At 38.3% G+C, this 21,873-nt stretch overlaps 1 pseudogene; it reads left to right on the top strand.

The window, feature by feature from the left end:
- Nucleotides 1–1,101: 1,101 nt before the first annotated feature.
- LOC101025397 lies at nt 1,102–20,370 on the top strand (annotated as a pseudogene).
- The last annotated feature ends 1,503 nt before the right edge of the window (nt 20,371–21,873 follow it).

Genomic DNA, 21,873 nt, shown 5'->3' with positions numbered 1-21,873 from the left:
TCTTGGGTGTCCAGAGGTTTGGTGGCATTATTTGGACTTCAGCCCAATGATGGTGGACTAAATTGTTCAAGATTCCCCCTAAGCGAGAGGATTCCTCAGGGCTCTGTGCCTGGTTTGTTTCAAGATTAGCCTCTGGAATTTCTTAAGCAAGATTATAATTAGATAAGAGATTAGATAGTATTATCAGAATGGAGTGTGCAGAGAGGGAAGGAATGAAGAGGTGAGAGTGGAGGAAAGCAAGAGAAAGTGGGTGATTTCTAAAATTGAGGTCCACAGTTACATAAGTATCTATAAGTTAAAGAATATATCTTTTATATTCTTCTCGATGCTTCTAAAAAATCTTAGAAATAAGTGATACTAAAAAAAACCCTGCTAGATGTTTTAGCTCAGAATGTATGAAAAAGATTTTAACAAAATGTCAATAAGGCATAACAATTACACATTTTGATATTTAAAAAGGCAGATCAAAAACTATGATCCACTTTACTCTACCTCAGCCTGCAGGACACTTTTGAAGACAGACACAACTCAAGCCCAGATGACGCCTTGTTCCTTAGAAACAGTGAGTCACTACTAACTGTTTCAAGGTGTACCCAAGTGATGAGAATTAACACAGCTCGCAATGACCTAGGCATTTGGTTAGCTCAATGACCACCCAGGATACATACAATGAATCATAAGCTTCCTCATTTCTCACACTCAAAAACAGGAGCATACTTTCTTTTTTCCTGTCAGCATTCCAGATGATTGACACATGCATTTCTCCACGAGGCCTTAGCCCAATCAGAAGCTCTCCCAAAATGATACCAAGATGAGAAACAGACAAGCGACAGTGGCCCTCCCATGTCACATGATACCCAGAGACTGAAGTCATGTGACACTGAAACCAAGAAAAGGAAAACAAGAGGTGACTCATGTGGGAACACCAGGGTGAGAAAAGGGAAATAATCATTTTCTATATAATGGGATTTTTTACTAGAAAAACACAATAATATGGTTTAGTAATTGCATTTGTGTCATAAAACAAAAACAAGGAAATAATCTTCTCATAATCACAAAGGCTCCTCAGCTGGGTATAAAAGGGGCCATGTAGCAAGGAAGACTCTCAAACTCACGAAACTCACTCTCCTGGAAACCCACCCAGAACCTTCACCCTCTGACACCATGGTCAGCTCCTGTTGTGGTTCCGTCTGCTCTGACCAGGGCTGTGGCCTGGAGACCTGCTGCCGCCCCAGCTGCTGCCAGACCACCTGCTGCAGGACCACCTGCTGCCGCCCCAGCTGCTGTGTGTCCAGCTGTTGCAGACCCCAGTGCTGCCAGTCTGTGTGTTGCCAGCCCACCTGCTGCCGCCCCAGCTGCTGCATCTCCAGCTGCTGCCGCCCCAGCTGCTGTGTGTCCAGCTGCTGCAGGTCTCCAGTGTTGCCAGGCCCACCTGCTGCAGGACCACTGCTGCCGCCCCAGCTGCTGTGTCCAGCTGTTGCAGGCCCTATGTTGCTAGTCTGTAAGCCAGCCCACCTGCTGCCGCCCCAGTTGCTAGGTGGGGTCCAGCTGTTGCAGGCCCTTAGTGCTGCTTGGCTCAGGTGTTGCCAGCCCACCTGTTGCCGCCCCCAGCTGTTGCATCTCCTAGCTGTTGCCGTCCTCTTGTTGTGAATCCAGCTGCTGCCGCTTCCTGTTGCTGCTCTGCCCAGCCTGTGGCCGAGTCTCCTGCCACACCACTTGCTATCGCCCAACCTGTGTCATCTCCACCTGCCCCCGCCCCTTGTGCTGTGCCTCCTCTTGCTGCTGAGCTCCTTTCCTGAAACTATCTCCTCCCCTTCAGCTCACTTATCACAGAAGCAGACCTTGTGCATCTTATAGACAACTCAGGAGAGGCCATTCCCACCAACTGTGTGTCCATATACTGGACATATATCTAGGATATATGTCATGGATATACATCTAGAATATATGTTCCCCACGTTAACCCAAGTGTGAAATCAGATGTTATTTACAGCAAGAAATTAATAGAATTTATCAAGTTTTATACCCTATATTTGTATTTACGGATACCAAGTTCTTCTGTCCCAAACGTGGAAATTCTTGCAGGGTTACTCAGGGCAAGGATGTCTCACTCTCAGATTTGAAAGTCTGATTGTTTCACCCCATATTTCCTTTTACAGCAATGTTTCTGTATCTTATTTTTTCTGCTTCTGAATAAAACTCCACCTTTGTTGCATAGAAATACAATGTTCTTTTTGTGTTGCTTTGTAATGATTGTCCTTAGTTCCTGAGAAATTACACCCAAAACACAACTGAACGAATCCTATTCTTGCTCTCACCTTCAAGAAAATCCCAACATGTAATGAGTTTAAAAAATAAATAAACAACGGCAATACATGGATGCTTCCAAAAGTATTGAAGAAAAATAAAGATTTTTAGTTAAGTTTTTTTATGAATATAGAGAAGGGTTCTATCCCACAGCTAAATTTTCTTAAATATTTTTGAAAGTGTATCTTTCCCTACAACCCCACTCCTCTCTTATTTGCTTTATTCTTCCATCTTCCTCCTCCACCCATGCCCGCTGATCCTGTCATCTTGTTCTGCCCTTATCTCTTTTATCCCACTCTTGTAAAACCAAAGGCTACTCTTTAGGGTTTATCCATCTCTCATGTAATTCAATTTATTACACTCTCAGTTGCTTTAATTTCATCTCCATCCACTAACAACAAAGTAATTACCTTTAGGGAAAATTAATCTTCTGAGAAGTTGGGGAATTGCAGAAAATGTAAAATACTCAAATTTTAATATTTTTCCTACCTTAATGACTTTTCTGTGATGTGTATTTAACAGCATGGTCTTAGGGCACATGGTCTTGTTCAATAAATTCCACAAAAATGAATTTTCATAGAGAAATATGGGGACTTAGAAGAAACGAACTAACAGACTAGTTTGGTTCTTAGGTAAACCCAGAATATGGCCTATAAACTCCATCCTAGGGGAAAATGGTGAAAATAAATTTTACATCAATTGAAGCTAGTAAAAGCAGGAGAAACAGTTAGAAAGTTCTGTACTAAATACATATTCTAGGAGTTAAAGGTCCATTGAATAATGCAGTGGTATTGAATCATGAATCTTTAACTTCAATAGGTTCTACTACATGAACAAACAATAATTTAAACTGTATAGGGGCATTATTCCTCCACATCACTTACAGCACACAACTCCTGATGGGTCAGAGAAAGTAGGTGAAAATTAAATGAACCTTCAGTTAGTCTCAGCATATGAAATGGGACTTTGAATGCCGTGGGACTGAATGTGGCTTCCTGGTCATAGGGAATAAGTGTCTGAGAAAAAGACATCTATGCCCTGAGCTGTGGGACACTCCATCACTTGTAAGTTGAAAACAAAGCAACAGAAACCACAGGAGACTGCAAAGGAATCACCAGAGAAGTAAGACAACAACTAGTAGAGTGCAAGGTCCAAAATCCCGATGAAGGAAAGAGTGGTCACTTGAAAAATTAAAGGACACTCATAGGTGGGAATTGAACAATGAGAACATTTGGACAGGGCGGGGAATATCACACACTGGGGCCTGTTGGAGGGTGGGAGGCTGGGGGAGGGCTAGCATTAGGAGAAATACCAAATGTTAATGACGAGTTGATATGTGCAACAAACCAACATGGCACATGTATAGCTATCTAAAAGCCTGCAGGTTGTGCACATGTACCCTGGAACATAAGGTATAATTAAAAAAAATTAAAGGACAGAATTTCAGTTCCAGTTGTGTAACTGATAGAAGATTCAACCTCTCTGTAGGAATGACTCTAATAATTAGACAAAACTAAGAAAACAGTTGTTTATGAGCATTGGGAGTTCACTTATGCAGACAGTATTTGAGGGACCATAGTCTCAGAAAAAAATTAAATTCCTTCAGGTGAAAGACAAGATCACCTCCAGCCTCTACAGTTTTTCATATATAATTTCTGAATCTCTGGCATTCAATTTAAAAAATTACCATGCATGCCAAAAAAAATGGCTAAATGAGCAAAATCAAGAAGAAAAGAAAATAGAAACAGAGCCAAGGATGATCTATATATAGGTACTAACACTGACTTTAGAATACTTACAATTAATATATTTGAAATAATAGATTAAAAATGTAAATTTTATTAAAGAAGTAGAATCTACTTTTAAAGAGTTTGGTGAAAATTCTAGAACCAAAAATCTCAAAAACTGAAATCAAGAATTCATTAAATAAGTTTAACAGAAGATTAGACAGAAGAGAGGAATAGCAAAATGGAAGTAGAAAATATTCACAGTGGAATATAGAGGGAACAAAAGTTTTAAAATAGAGATAATAGCATAAGACACACTTAGAGCATAGTGAAAAGTCTAAGATACATATAAATTGGAGTCCCAGAAGGAGAGAAGAGAGAATGGAGGAGTAATAAACAAAGAGATACTGGAGGGCAATTTGAAACAATTGATAACTTCAAGTCACAGATTCTAGAATGTCTCTGAACCCAAGCAGAGTGAATAAAAACAAAAACCACATGTAGACATATCAAGGAAAGTTGTTGAAAACCAAAGATAAGGACTTCATGTCTAAAACACCAAAAGCAATGGCAACAAAAGCCAAAATTGACAAATGGGATCTAATTAAACTAAAGAGCTTCTGCACAGCAAAAGAAACTACCATCAGAGTGAACAGGCAACCTACAGAATGGAAGAAAATTTTTGCAATCTACTGACAAAGGGCTAATATCCAGAACCTACAAAGAGCTCAAAACAAGTTTACAAAAGAAAAAAACAACAAATCTCTACGCGTAGCTGATATGAAACGCGACCTCTCAAAAGAAGACATTTCGCGCCAACAGACATGAAAAATGCTCATCATCACTCGCCATCAGAGAAATGCAAATCAAAACCACAATGAGATACCATCTCACACCAGTTAGAATGGCAATCATTAAAAAGTCAGGAAACAACAGGTGCTGAAGAGGATGTGGTGAAATAGGAACACTTTTACACTGTTGGTGGGACTGTAAACTAGTTCAACCATTGTGGAAGACAGTGTAGCGATTCCTCAAGGATCTAGAACTAGAAATACCATTTGACCCAGCCATCCCATTACTGGGTATATACCCAAAGGATTATAAATCATGCTGCTATAAAGACACATGCACACGTACATTTATTGCAGCACTATTCACAATAGCAAAGACTTGGAACCAACCCAAGTGTCCAGCAATGACAGACTGGATTAAGAAAATGACAGACTGGATTAAGAAAATGTGGCACATATACACCACATGTACACCTAGATCTAGGTTTGTTTTTTTTTGTGTTTTTTTTTTTTAGAGAGAGTCTTGACAAGGTCTCGCTCCATCACCAGGCTGGAGTGCAGTGGCCCGATCTCAGCTCACTGCAACCTCCACTTCCTGGGTTCAAGCAATTCTTCTGCTTCAGCCTCCCAAGTGGCTGGGACTACAGGCACGCACCACCACCCCCAGATAATTTTTGTATTTTTAGTAGTGACAGGGTTTCACCATGTTTGCCAGGATGGTTTCGATCTTCTGATCTTGTCATCTGCCTGTCTCGGCCTCCCAAAGTGTTGGGATTACAGGCGTGAGCCACCACGCCCAGCCCATCATCCAGATTTTAAGTCCCACATGCATTAGGTATTTGTCCTAATGCTCTCCCTCCCCTTGCCCCTCACCCGCCGATTTCCATTTTTTGTTTACCTTCTAAACCCGTTTATACATAGTCTCCTTCAGAATCTTCAGTTATCTCAATTCCTGAGGCTATAGTCCCTTTTCCTGTGTCTACTAGACTACTCATGATAAATTATTTTCTTACATATTTTGTAATATTTGCTTGTGCATTTATCTTATGCAGAAATTGACCCCTGTGGGGCATCCCATGCAATCTGTGTGTGGTTTCTTAGAAGTTTATTTTTCCTTACGCTTAATGCTTTTTTGTATATTTTTTCCTTTGGGGGTTTTTTTCTGTGTGCTCTTCCTTTTGCTCTTGTTTCTGATTATTTCAAGGACATGTACTATTTGGTATCAGCAGTTTCTCACCTTGAGATTCCTCCACTATGCATATAGTGTGAGTTAGGAAGCTTGGTGATATTGCATAGTTTAGTTGTTCATGACTCTATTACCACATAAAATTCCTGTGGGCAGACTAAGATTGTCTTGTCTCCATCTTATGCACAAGAATGCTTTCAGAATGTAACTTTAAGTTTACATTCTTCTCTTTTGACATCAAAAGAGGTCTTGGCATCATGAGAACAATCTGCCCAAATAGCATTCTTAAGAATGTAAATTTTATATAAGGGTCTTACTTCCCAGATCCTGCCTTGTGATAATTTCAGGTCCCATTTCTTGTACTTGCCTGAGTTTTAACCACCAGCCTCCAATTCTGAGGGCATCTAACCAGATGCAAAACCTTCCCACAGGCCACAGGACATCAGCTAGTGTTTGCCATTTGAGCTCCCTCTTAGTTTCTGACAAATGAGAATTTTTCTCTACTTTTCTCAAGTTCAACTACATGATTGATTTTTTTTTTTAATTTTTGAAGCATTTATATTTACTTGTACCAGGAAGTGGGTCTGTCAGTATCAACTCAGTCAGCTACATTGCCAGAAATTCTTTATTTTCAGAGACCCAAGGAGATGAAAGATTTACTGTGTTAGAAATATTTTTAAATGGTTTTTTATAGTAGACGCTCCTATGAAGTAAATTTTACTGTATACTTCAGCGTTTCCTCCAAAAGACCCAAACTCCTCACTCTTATTATAGTAACAGTTGTTAAATTAAGCTTAGTCTAAAGCTGACCCTTTACATATTTTGGGTTTGGCATAAAGGTTTCTCCATGCATAGTAAATTGTAACCTAACCGAATATGTAAACAAACTGTGACATACCATTCCAACAAGTATCCAAGTCCACAGCAGCCCAGTTCTGGTCAATCATAGGGGCCAACTGTTTAAACCATGTTCAACTAAGGCAAACATTGAGCTCTAACCAACCCAGCTATTTCTGTCCCTCACTTTGGTTTTATGTACATCACTTTCCTTTTCCTTTTTTTCCTTTTTTTTTTTTTTTAGATTAGGGTTACTTTTAATAATTGAAGTGTGTGATCATAATATTCAGATATTTAATATTAATATTAAATTAATATACAGATATTTAATAGAACGTCATATGGTCTCAGTTGCAACTACTCAAATCACTTTCCTTTTTCTATCCATAAATGTTATTTAACCAAATGGCAGCCAAGGAGTTGCTCTGAACCTGCTGGTCTGGGAGCTGCCCAATTCATTAATTGTTCTTTGATGAATGAAAATCTGTTAAATTTAATTTGTCTAAATTTTTCTTTTAACATCCCAAAGAAAACATACTTTCCCAATCCTAATTCATTTTATTTTTAAACATTTTTTCATTTTTGAAAATATTTCAAACTTATAGAATAGTTATAAGAGTAAAGAATTCCTTATGCCATATAGTCTTCACCTAGATTCAACATTTGACCATGCTGGATTTTTCTCTCTCTCTAGAGAGATTACATGGATAGAGATAGACTTATGTCCTAAGACTAAGGACATTTTCATGTATAACCACAGTAAAGATATCAATTAAACTAGATGTTGATGCAATATTATTACCTAATATACATGCTATATCCAAATGTTGCCATTTTTCCAATAATATCCTATCGAGCAATTTTTATCCATGTTCGTACATTGCATTTAGCTATCATATCTCCTTAGTTTATTTAGACCTGAAACACTTGCTCAGACTGTCTTTATATTAGATGGCGCTAATATTTTTGAAGACAGCAGGCCAGTCATTATGTGGAGTATTTCTTAGTCTGAGTTTATCTGATGTTTCCTCATGCTTATATTCAGGTTTTGCATTTTAACAGAAATACTGCATAAGTAATGTGTCCTTTCAGTGTGTGACTTCAGGAGACACATGCTAGTTTGTCCATTATCAATGCTGCTAACTTTGATCCTGTGATTAAGGGTATGTTCTCAAGTTTCTCCACAGTAAAGTTAACATTTTCCCTTTGAAATTAATAAATAGATATTGGGAAAATATTTTGAAGTGTGCAAATATCCTGCTCCCCATCAAACTTCCACCCAATAACTATAGTATTCATTGATGATATTTACTTGATCGAGTTTTATTATAATAGTTGTAAATGGTGATTTGAAACTCCTTTGTTCCTTCTGCATTTACTCATTGACATTCTACTGTCATGGATAACTTTCTCATCTTCCTTTTTTTTTAACTTCTCCATTTAATTCATATCAATATGGACTCATCAGTCCTTAGTTTTATTTGATGGGTTGTAATCTATTACTGCCAATATTCATTTTGGTGCCCAAGCTGTCCCATATTAGGCCAGTGAGAGTTTATTCAGAGTAGCTCCAAATGCCTATTCATATTTTAAAACAATAAGTCATTGGTAACAGTTTCAAATTGAATAAAGGAAATGATACCTGGTGCATACTTTGAAGAAGTCTAGAGAGTCCACTATCTAATGAATATTTATGACTCACAAATAGAATATGTCTTCCTCATTGCACACAGGTAACTAACTCAGAAAGATGAGCTTGTTTTTTTTTTAATTTCCCTACTCTAATATCTGCTTCTCTTTGACAGCAAAAGAGATCTTGGCATCATGAGAACAATTTGCCCAAACAGGATCATGGCATGATACACAGATCACAGGTACATACCAGTGACTGAATCCATGTGACGGGCCATCTTGAGAAGATACAGTAGACAAACAAAGAAATAGGTGAGATAATTCTGTGAGAAAATCCAGATTGGAATATCTTAACACACTAGGAAAGGGAAATCATATTTTCCTTCATCTTAAGATATTAAACCAGAAAAACTTAATGATCTAATTTCATGAATAATGTTTCCATAGGTGAGTTTTAAGCTTTCCCTCTACTCTCTAAAGATCTGAGAATTTGAGTCTCTGGAAAAACAGTGACAGCAGACAGATCAACAGGAGAAAAGGCATACAAATTTATTTATGCATATGCAGAGCCTCACAAACTATAAGACTTGAAGAAAGGCCAATGATTGAAGTTTGTATAGCATCAGAATAGGGTCTTGGGGTTTCTTAGGGGAGGTGTCCACAAGCTATGGGAAGGTAAGGGGAAGAAATACATGGTGAACAAAGGCTGTCTTGCTATGTAGGTAAAGTCCTTCAGGCAAAGTCTCTCTAGGGTGATGTCAACTTTTAGCCTCTTTTCCTGTTATATATCTTTCCTGGATGTCTTCAGGCAGATATGGGAACCTCAGAGAAAACCTCTGCTTATAGCTGCTGTTCTCCACAATTCCCCAGTCAACATACCAAAGAATCATATTTTGGGGTTTGGTTTTCTGAGCCCCAACATCTCCATAAGAAAATAAAGTAGGAAATGATTCAGGATATGGTCACAGCAGCTTCAGCAGAGTACAAAAAAGGACAGGTAGCAAAGGGACTTTCAAATTTACTAAGCTCACTGTCTTACTAATATGTATATTTAGAATTGTTATATCTTCTCGTTCAATTGATCCCTTTATTATTATATAATGACCTCCTTTCTCTGTTTTTACTGTTGTTGATTTTAAGTTTGTTTTATCTGCTATAAGTATAGCTACTCCTGCTGGAAAAATAAGCTCATAATGGTCAAAATTGAGACATAGCAGTATAAAAGCCTTGAATTTTAAAGAAAAACATAATAATTATTGAAAGAAAAATAATCATTTGAACATCCAGGCAAATGTCCATGTCAACTAGAAGGAAATAAAACTAGCTTGTTTTCACACATTTTGATGAAAATATCGGAAGATAATAGAGTAACACTCAAGGAAAGAAAATGTGAGGCAAAGATTTTAAATTCAGCCAAACTGAACTTCAGGTATAAAGACCACAAACAAACTATTATAAGCATAAAAAAACCCAGTGAATATTCTCCCCCATGGGTGTATCCTGAAGAATTTATTAACAAGCGAACTTCATAAAATCAAATGACTAAAGATACTGGAAGGACATCTACATGAGGTCTGGATCTATATATATCCTTTGGAACTAAGAACAAGAATGAACAATAAGCCTAAGACTGGAAGTGTGATATATAACAGCTATGTACTGACAATGTCGATATAGTACAACCGCCAAAAGAGGAAGGAAAAGGAGAGCAAATACATAAAGCAGAAGTTTGCTGATTGCCTTATGGGTATTAACCAGGAATTCAAATCTCATGCTCAGGGAGTGAGGAATAAAGAAGTAACTAGATAATTTCAATATTTCTGTAAGCAGAGAATCCACTGACAGTAGCTAAAAAATAGAGCTCATGAGGTATATAAAGGTTAACCATTAGTACAAAATACAAATATTCCTAAATACCAAAAGGCATGCTGAGAAAGAGAGAATTTAAAAGGTGAAAGATTAGAAGTTTAAAAGTGAAAGACAGAGAGATAGAAAGATAAAGAGACAGAGAGGAGAGAGAGAAATATTTAACAAATATATAAAGATAATTTATTATATATCACTATTATATATAGGTATAATAAAAATGACATAATTAAAGTTAAGCATATTGATTATATCCATACATATAATAGGCTCAACTCACTTTAAAAAAGATTTTCAGATTAGCTTATGAAAAGAAAAACTCAACATTATGCCATCTATAAAGAGACGCAAGTGAATCAACAAGCATCAGAAGGTTAAAAGTGAAAAGGTAAAGACAGGGATGCATATAATGAAAATGCAAATGGAAGAACGCAGAGGCCACAATTCTTATATCCCACAAGTTAGACTTACATAAAAAGCATTGCAGAAGACAAAGTAGGAAAAGGTATTATGCTAAAGGCTACAATCAACATATAAATACAGAGATAAAACTTCACAAACAGAAGCTACAGGTAATATAAGAATAAAAATGAGACAAGCCAATAATCAAATATTCTAATCTACTATGGAATTAATGAGAGAACCTGTGGAGAAAAATTAATGAGAATAGATAATAAGTAAATGAAATAATAAGGTAGATCTTATAGGGATTTATTGACTATCACTTGCTTTCAAGTCAAGAATATTATTTTAATAGCAAAAGCCTGGAAACAACCCAGATGCCCATCAGGAGGAGACTGGCTAAGTAACCTATATTATATCCACAAAACAGGATACTTTTTCATTGAAAATGGAGTGAGGAATATGTGAACATACTCCTGTGCAATAAACAATATGTCACCACAAGTGATGAAAAGTGAATTGAAACAAAGCATTTAGAGTATGTGACCACTTATCTAATAAATAAAGAAGATATAAATACATAAACACAGACACACTTATATTTAAAATAAAGATGTCAAGAAAAACCTTAAATTTAAAAAATGATGATTTATGGGGAAAGGAGAGAATATAAGGAGGGAACAGAAATAGAAGAAAAACCTCCTTCAATATGCCTCATTTTGTAGAATTTATTTTGGAACCATAAAGATTTTGTGTAGGCCAGGCCTGCATCACACCTGTAATCCCAGCACTTTGGGAGGCCAAAGTGGGTGGATCATGAGGTCAAAAGATCGACACCATCCTGGCCAACATGGTGAAACCTCGTCTCTACTAAAAATACAAAAATTAGCTGGGCGTGGTGGCGTGCACCTGTAATCCTAGCTACTTGGGAGGCAGAGGCAGAAGAATCGCTTGAACCCAGGAGGTGGAGTTTGCCATGAGCCGAGATTGTGCCACTGCACTCCGGCCTGGCGACAGAGCGAGACTCTGTCAAAAAAAAAAAAAAAAAAAAGATTTTGTGTAATTACAAAACAAAATTAAATTTAAAAATAATATCTAAATTTTTAAAAAATTGATGATGTACTCATTTTCAAGCATGATGATAAAACCATATGAATAAAGTATTCATCTTGGGTGTTTAACCATCCAGCTGGATACACATAGATAAACACCTTCAGGTTACAGTCGGATGTGCTGAGTTAGAGTGCTTTGCAGCATAATGTCAGCCATAAAGGAGGAGATGAGACTTCAGTAAAATAATAGGCTAAGGGAAACATCAGAGAGGAGAGGGAATCTGGGCTGGAACTTAAAGGAAGAATAAGAATGTATTGCATTTATATGGAAAAAGGAACATTCTAAGGAGATGTAACAGCACAATCGAAGGTGCGGAATTACTATTGCTTATAGTAAGACTCTTACAGGACACAGTCACTTTAATTCACTTCTGTATAAACTCACAGAGAGTACTGAGAACCTCATGTGTTCTTTGAGACTAAAGATCAAGACTATAATTACCAAGCATTCAACAGAAGATCTGGCACGTGGCAAGCACTGTCATACAGTAGCTGTGTATGTTATCTCATTTTTCACTGAAAGTACCTGAAATTTGGCTGACCACGGTGGTTCACACCTGTAGTCCCAGCACTTTGGGAGGCTGAGGCAAGTGGATCACCCGACGCCAGGAGTTTGAGACCAGCCAGGCCAACTTGACAAAACCTCATCACTACTAAAAATACATAGTTAGCCAGGTGTGGTGGCACATGCCTGTAATCCCAGCTACTTGGGAGACTGAGACATGAGAATCGCTTGAGCTGGGAGGTGAAGGTTGCAGTGAGCCAAGATCATGCCATGGTACTCCAGTCAGGGCAACAGAGTGAGACTCTGTCAACAAAAGGAAGAAAAGAAAGAAAGGAAGGAAGGAAGGAAGGAAGGAAGGAAGGAAGGAAGGAAGGAAGGAAGGAAGGAAGGAAGGGCAAGAAAGGAAGGAAGGAAGGAAGGAGAGGAAACTGAAACACATAATGCTTGTTTTGAACCCTAAACTTATGATAATTCAAATTTTTGCCAAAACCTTTCCTTTTATTGTATTATATTTCAGTGCCTATGAACACTTAAGAGTAAGGCTTATCTTTTTTCTGAATAGTGTTGCAACAGGATTTTTTAAATTTTTGTTATTTTATTTTTCCATAAATTATTCAGGTACAGGTGGTATCTGGTTACATGAGTAAGTTCTTTAGTGGTGATGTGTGAGATTTTGGTGCACCCATCACCCAAGCAGTATACACTGCACGATACTTGTAGTCTTTTATCCCTCAACCACTGCCCATTCTTCCCCCAAAATCCATTGTATCATTCTCATGCCTTTGCATCCTCATAGTTAACTCCCACATATCAGTGACAACACACAATGTTTGGTTTTCCATTCCTGAGTTACTTCACTTAGAATAATAGTCTCCAATCTCATTCAGGCCACTGCAAATGCTGCTCATTCATTCCTTTTTATGGCTGAGTAGTATTCCATCATATACACACACACACACACACACACCCCACAGTTTCTTTATGCACTTGTTAATTGATGGGCATTTGGGTTGGTTCCATGATTTTGAAATTGTGAATTGTGCTGCTATAAACATGGGTGTGTAAGTATCTTTTTCGAATCATGACTTTTTTTCCTCTGGACATATAGCCAGTAGCGGGATTGCTGGATCAAATGGTAGTTCTGCCATCTGTTCTACTTTTAGTTCTTTAAGAAATCTCCACACTGTTTTCCATAGAGGTTGTACTATTTTACATTCCCATTAGCAGTGGAAAGTGTTCCCTGATCACCACATCCATGCCAATATCTACTGGTTTGTTTTTGTTTTTGTTTTTTTGTTTTATTTTGGCCATTCTTGCAGGAGTAAGGTGGTATCACATTGTGGTTTTGATTTGCATTTCCCCGATCATTAGTGATTCTGAGCATTTTTTTTCATATATTTGTTGACCATTTGTCTATCTGCTTTTGAGAATTGCCTATTCATGTCCTTATCCCACTTTTTGATGGGATTTTTTTTTCTTACTGATTTGAGTTCATTGTGGATTCTGGATGTTAGTCCTTTGTCAGATGTATAGATTGTGAAGATTTTCTCCCATTCTGTGGGTTGTCTGTTTACTCCGCTGACTGTTTCTTTTCCCATGCAAAAGTTTAATTAGGTCCTAGTCATTTATCTTTGTTTCATTTGCTTTTGGGTTCTTGGTCATGAAATCCTTGCCTAAGTCAATAACTAGAGGGAATTTTCCAATGTTATCTTCCACAGTTTTTATAGCTTCAGGTCTCAGGTTTAAGTCTTTAATCCATCTTGAGTTGATTTTTGTATAAAATGAGAGATGAGGATCCAGTTTCATTCTCCTACATGTGGCTGGCCAATTATCCCAGCACCATTTGTTGAAAATGGTGTCCTTTTCCCATTTTATGTTTTTGTTTGCTTTGTCGAAGATCAGTTGGCTATAAGTATTTGAGTTTGTTTCTGGGTTCTCTATTATGTTCCATTGATCCCTGTGCCTATTTTTATACCAGTACCACACTGTTTTGGTGCTATGGCCTTACAGTATAGTTTGAAATCAGATAGTGTGATGCCTCCAGATTTGTTACTTTTGCTTAGTCTTTCTTTGGTTATGTGGGCTCCTTTTTGGTTCCATATGAATTTTAGAATTGTTTTTTCCAACTCTGTGAAGAATGATGGTGGTATTTTGATGCAGATGGCATTGAATTTGTAGACTGCTTTTGGCAGTATGATCATTTTCACAATATAGATTCTACTCATCCATGAGCATTGGATGTGTTCCCATTTGTTTCTGTCGCCTATGATTTCTTTCAGCAGTGTTTCGTAGTTTTCCTTGTAAAGGTCTTTTGACTCATTTGTTAAGTATATTCCTAAGTATTTTCTTTGTAGCTATTGTAAAAGGGGTTGAGTTCTTGATTTGATTCTCCGCTTGGTCTCTGTTGGTGTATAGAAGAGCTGCTGATTTGTGTACATTAATCTTGTATCTGGAAATTTTGCTGAATTCTGTCATCAGTTCTAGGAGCTTTCTGGAGGAATCCTTAGAGTTTTCAAGGTAAACAACCATATCGTCAGCAAACAAGGACAGTTTGACTTCCTCTTTACTGATTTGGATGCCCTTTATTTCTTTCTCTTGTCTGATTGCTCTGGCTAGGACTTCCAGACTATGTTGAAGAAGAGTGGTGAGAGTGGGCATCCTTGTCTTGTTCCCGTTCTCAAAGGGAATACTTTCAACATTTCCCCATTCAGTATTATGTTGGTTGTGGGTTTGTCATAGATGACTTTTACGTTAAGGTATGTCCCTTGTATGCCAATTTTGCTGAGGGTTCAATAATAAAAGGATGCTGGATTTTGTCAAATGCTTTTTCTGAATCTGTTGAGATGATCATGTGATTGCTGTTTTTAATTTTGTTTGTATGGTGTATCACATTTATTGACTTGCATATGTTAAACCATCCCTGCATCCCTGGTATGAAACCTACTTGATTATGGTGGATTATCTTTTTGATATGCTGTTGGATTCAGTTAGCTAGTATTTTGTTAAGGATTTTAGCATCTATGTTCATCAAGGATATTGATCTGTAGTTTTCTTTTTTGGTTGTGTCATTTTCTGGTTTTGGTATTAAGGGTGATGCTGGCTTCATAGAATGAATTAGGGAGGATTCCTTCTTTCTCTATCTTGTGGAATAGCCTCAAAAGGATTGGTATCAATTCTTCTTTGAATGTCTAGTAGAATTCTGCTGTGAATCTGTCTGGTCCTAGACTTTCTTTTGTTGGTAATTTTTAAATTACCATTCAATCTCACTGGTGGTTATTGGTCTGTTCAGGGTAGCTAATTCTTCCCAATTTAAGTTAGGAGGGTTGTATTTTCCCAGGAATTCATCCATCTCTTCTAGGTTTTCTAGTTTCTGTGTGCAAAGGTGTTCATAGCAGCCTTGAATGATCTTTTGTATTTCAGTGGTGTCAGTTGTAATAGCTCCCGTTTCAATTCTTAGTGAGTTTATTTAGATTTTTTATCCTCTTTTCTTGCTTAATCTTGCTAATGTACCATCATTCAAAGTTGACCAAAGTATTTTTTTTTTAAATTTCTGTCAATATGAACCTGTGAGTTCCAGTTCATATCCCCATTAGTGCTCAAATAACAAACTTCAAGTTGGTCTCCGGCTACTTTTGATGTGAATCTAGTAGATTTGTTTGTTTTGTATATAATAAGATATTCCAGGTTCATTTGTGTATTTCCTTACCCACACTTATATTCAGCCATTTCTCCAAGGAACCCCCGTTCCCTTGTAGTGAATATGGCATTTGGGACCAAAGACTGAAATGTAAAAATGATGAGTATTACTAAATTGATTATTTTCTCTCAACTTTTTCAGTGTCCCCAACCAGAAAATATTACTTAAAAAATAAAGTATGTCAGCGTTTCTACTGATAATTACAGGATTTTACTTAACCTCATATCTTTTTCCCAAATCTCTCTTCTTCCTTGCCAAAAATAATAGTTCCTTGGTGTAATTACTCATTTTCTTTATTACATAATGCTTGCACAACAATCTTGGAATAATATTGCCAATACTAATAACAACAGTATAGTTATTGCAAACAAACTTAACAGGTTTTTGAAAAAACATTTTGGCCTTGGGATAGTTAATTTCTCTGAAGTTATGCCTGGACATACAGTTAGATTCCATTGTTGCTGTGGTGGTTTTAGTGATTTTGAGAGATTTTTAAAATTTAATATTTTTATAAATATGTGAAATATTTATATGGGTGCAAAGTCAAAGCTACAGTAAAAGATACATTCAAAAATAATCTAGTGTCTGTTTCTATCTTCTCTGTTCTATTCCCTCCATCCTCTATGGGTCAACTTTTAAAAAACAAATAGAGGCCGTGTGCGGTGGCTCATGCCTGTAATCCCAACACTTTGCGAGGCTGAGGCAGGTGGATCACAAAGTCAGGTGTTCAAGACCAGGCTGGCCAAGATGGTGAAACCCCATCTCTATTAAAAATACAAAAATTAACCAAGCGTGGTAGTGGGCGCCTGTAATCCAGTTACACAGGAGGCTGAGGTGGAGAATTGCTTGAACACGGGAGGTGGAGGTTGCAGTGAGCCGAGATCACACCACTGCACTCCAGCCTGGGTGACAAAGTGAGACTCCGTCTCAAACAACAACAACAACAACAAAACAAAATATGGTTGATTCTTCCATTATTTTTTCTTTGTTTTCAGCTACATTAAGTTACAATTGACATATTCCATGAAGTACAGTTTGATGTTTTGACAGAAGTCCCTCTTTCTGTTTTTCTCATCTCCTCTCTCTCTATTCTTCTGTCATTTTTTAAAGTGTAAGCAAATGTGCTTTCAATATTTATATCCTGGATTTTTAAAACATATTGTTGTAGAACAATTGTACACATTTTTCTCCACTGCTTTATTGTCTCTTAACAATATCTACTGGCAATTAATTTATAGCAGCCTATAGAGACACTCCTTATTCCTTTTGACAGCTGCATAGTACTCCACCATGGGAAGGCATCACAGTTTATTCACCAGTACCCTATTGAAGGACACCCGGTTGTATCCAGTATTGTTGTAGGTTTTAGTTTTTTTCCCAAATAGAACTGTTATGAATCATCTTGTGCAACATCTTTCATATATTTACCTGAGTATCTTTGAGATATTTTATGGAATTGGGATAGCTGAGTCAAAGAATAAGTCTGCTAGTTATTGTCAAACCTTCACAAGAAAAATGCGAGCATGCCTATTTTCACATCATCTCACTTCCAGAGAATGCTGTCAGATTTTGCATTTTTGACAATCTAACAGGTGAGAAGTGTCATACCATATTATTTCATTTCTCTTATAATGCATGAGATTGAGTATATTTATATGGTGGTGAAATATTTGCATTTTATTTTCCCATTAGGCTGTTGGTCTGTTTTCTATCTATTTTTCAAGTCTTTTTTGGCTATTCGTCTTCTGTCACCCACACACTGGGGCAGTGGTGGTGCAATTTGGCTCACTGCAACCTCCACCCTCTGGACCCAAACAATCTTCCCACCTCAGCTGCAGGTAGCTGGGACCACAGTTGCGCCACCTCGCCAATTTTTTCTTCTGCTTTTTTGTGGGTTTTGCCAGGGATGGGTTTTCTGAGATTAACAAAGTTAGTCTCAAACTCTCAAACTCAAAATCCGCCACCTTAGCATCCAAATGCTGGGATTAGGTATAAAACCACGATGTCTAGTCTCAAAGTCTTTATATATTATTAACCCTTTTCTGCTTGATATATTGTAAAGTCTATTTTATTATTTAGTCATTTGTGTTTACCTTATTTATGTTGAACTTATCATCTCTTTTTTTTTTAATTTTACTTTAAGTTCTGGAATACATGTGCAAGTGTGAGTTTGTTACATGTAGTTAGCATGTGCCATGATGGTATGCAGCACCTATCAATCAAATCATCTAGGTTTAAGCCCCTGCATGCAGTGGCATTTGTCTAGCCTTTCCTCCCTTGTCCCCACCCCCAACAATTCCGATTGTGATGTTCCCCTCCCTGTGTCCATGTGCTCTCGTGTTCAACTCCCATAGGGTGAGAACATGCCATCGTCTTTTAATTATAAATAATTGTTTTAAATACCAGCAGGGATTTAATTGCAAAATGTGCATGTGCAAAGTGTTCCTTAGACACTTTCTAGGAGATGCACTTTCCCTATTATAGACAGGTGTGACTTCAATCTATCTGGGCCTCAGTGCCCAGGTAAAAGAATTCAGAAAAGTGTGTCTACATCCTTAGAATCTTGTGAAGTATAAGCAAAGGGTAATTAGAGGACTCAGAAAATTCCCTGACAGGTAAGCACTCAATAACAAATTCAGGCTATTAGTATTGTTTCATCTTTCACTGGGAGTCACACAGATTATCGTAGTATTATTTTGTTCACCTAATCCACACAATTCTCTAAATAGTTGCTAACCCACTTTCCTATACATGTTTCTTATTTGTCTTATTTCATATCTATAGAGACAAAGTAAAAGCAATTTCATTTCTCCGTGTATGAACAAAATATCCAACATGTACATTTGTGAGGAAAACGGCTTTTGATAAGAAAGTATGCTTTCCAATAGCACTTCAGTTAAACATATTCATTGGGTATCTTGACTTACCAACAAAATGAGGCTAACAGAAATGTTCCTATGATCCACATCTTTGAGAGGAACATGCCAATAATAATTTTATAAAGGGACCCATCATGCTTTGACGTGTTTTTGCTTTTAAAAGCAATGAATCGTTTTGAGTATATCTGTTTTCGACTGAATAGATTCCAATAACATGAAACAGTGGGAATCTCAGTGGGATCTTTTCCATCTCTTTATTTAGTCTAAAATTCAAAGGAATCACAGTGTTCTCATTATACAAAGCTACCTCCCATCACCCCCAATCTTTCATCCCATTTTCCTACCCACATTCTATGTGATTTATTTTTAACCTCTTTGAGAGCAGAGGAGATTTAGTCATGCTAAAATCTATTCTCAACTTATTGTATCAGGAGTCAAATAAATAAAGAAATTAACACTTATGGAATTCAATCAAACAATGTCATGTAATGGGTCTACACATCCAGAGACATCAGATGAAGGAAGGAGAATGAGCTGATTCACCCAACCCAACCAAATTGGATAGCTCAGGAATACAACAGGAAAAGGAAATGGTGCCTTTTCTATTTATAGAAATATTTACCAGATAAGCACAACTATCGATTTTGAAAAGAGCTGATTCTCTATTAGTAATGTGCAAACCACAAAGATTATTCACATGGTCATAGTAGCTCTCAGCAGTATAAAAAGCAAAAGAGAGAGAGAGCAAGGAGAGAACAAACTCAGAAGAGCCTCACTCTCCTAGAAACCACCGAGAACCTCACCCTCTGACACCATGGTCAGCTCTGTTGTGGTTCCGTCTGCTCTGACCAGGGCTGTGGACTGGAGACCTGCGCCCCAGCTGCTGCCAATTTTGCAGGACCACCTGCCGCCCAGCTGCTGCGTGTCCAGCTGCGGGCCCAGTGCGCAGTCTGTTGTGCTGCCAGCCCACCTGCTGCCGCCCAGCGCTGCTGCATCCCAGCTGCTGCCCCAGCTGCTGTGTGTCCAGCTGCTGCAGACCCAGTGCTGCCAGTCTGTGTGCCAGCCCGCCTGCTGGGACCACTTGCTGCGCCCCAGCTGCTGTGTGTCCAGCTGCTGCAGGCGTGCTGCCAGTCTGTGCTGCCAGCCTGCTGCCGCCCCAGCTGCTGCTCTCAGCTGCTGCCGCCCGCAGCTGCTGTGTGTCCGCTGCAGACCCCAGTGCTGCCAGTCTGTGTGCTGCCAGCCCACCTGCTGCCGCTCCCAGCTGCTGCATCCCGACAGCGGCCCGCATCGCCTGTGAATCCAGCTGCTGCCGCCCTTGCTGCTGCCTGCGTCCAGTCTGTGGCCGAGTCTCCTGCCACACCACGCGCTATCGCCCAGCCTGTCATCTCCACCTGCCCCGTACTTGTGTTGTGCCTCCTCTTGCTGCTAAAGCTCTGCCATGAACACACCAGTTTCATATTACCTCGCTCCTGGATGAGGCTCGCACTTTCAAACATGTGTCCATAAGCAAGCCTCATCCTTAAATTCTGTATTTTCATTCACCTTTTGTCCAGACTCCTGCCTTCCAAATGAATTCATTGACAATCTCTAATAAATTGACCGATTGCCCTCAACATTCCCTACCTCTTTGACTTCAGGACATTTTATTCATCGTGCCTAAGAATTTAGGAGCTACTTTCCATCATTTCATGAGACCTGAATCTTAATGCCTCCGACCTTGGAGATCCAGTGAGATCTCTCTCTTAAGATCTTCATAAACCTTTTTGCACCTTGTTATTTCCATATACCAGAATAAACTTTTCCTATTCTATTGGCATCCGAAAACTGAATATGGCTGTTATTCTCTTTTTAAAAAGGGGTTTATATTTGGGTTCTAGGTGATTACATTTAGCACCAACTCCTGTAGAACAGACAGCACAAAGATTAGTCAAACTTCCAACAGAGGTCAACTGACATCGATCACTGCCTAGTTTTCTAAAAAATCTTTTCAAGGTTTAGTCAAAATCAATTCGTCATTTGTAGTCTTTAGACAAAAAAGAGTGAAGCTGAAGTCATGAAATATCCATGAATGCTAACAACAGGGGAAACGTTCTGGAAAAGGAACTGAATACAATTCATTTTCTTTTAAAAACAATTTCAACTTTTATTTTAGAATCAAAATTACATATTCATATTTATTTACATGTTGGCAATGTGTCACTGAGGTTTGGTTCAAATAAGTTCTGCCTGTCACCGGGTGGTGAGCCAATGGGTCGTTTTTGGCCCGGCTTTTCTTTCTCCTCTCCTTTGGAGTCCCCAATTGTTCTCATCTTTGGCCTCATGTACCCAATGTTTGAAAACTTCCATTTTGTAAGTGAGGGCAATGTGGTTTTTCTGTTCTGGGATAATTTGCTTAAGATAATGTCCTCCAGCCACCTCCATGTTGCCACCCAGGGACATAATTTCATTCTTTTTTATGGCTGTGTAGTATTCCACGGTGTGAAGATGTCACATGTTCTTTATCCAATGCACTATTGATGGGCACCTAGACTGATTCCATGTCTTTACTATTGTGAAGAGCTGTGATCTTTTAAGACTGTCTTTCAATTTCTTCTTCTTCTCCTTCTCCTTCTTCTTCTTCTTTTGCCAGTAAAAGCAGCCTAATAGGTGATTTAGCATAGTCCATGTATTTTTTACTTTAGTCATGCAATGAAACCTCAGCACAAATACAGTGGATGGCGCTTCATTCTGACTGGCAGAGTTTCAGTGGGGAGTTCATGCTGCCATGTAGGGACACCACTCCAGAGCTGGCTGCGTGTCCGGCACCTATGTGTATACTGGGCTTTAATTTTATTTCTTCCGTCCATGCAGATGGGCTCCACTACCTTCCGTCCATCCTCCCATTCAGGCCCATTTATCTATCCACTAATCTCTCCATTTCCTTCCTTCCCCT

Source organism: Papio anubis, chromosome 17 (genome assembly GCF_008728515.1).
Source record: "Papio anubis isolate 15944 chromosome 17, Panubis1.0, whole genome shotgun sequence".
Classification (NCBI taxonomy): Eukaryota; Metazoa; Chordata; class Mammalia; order Primates; family Cercopithecidae; genus Papio; species Papio anubis.
Note: the sequence above shows the minus strand (reverse complement) of the source record. Positions and strands in the feature narration are given on the sequence as shown.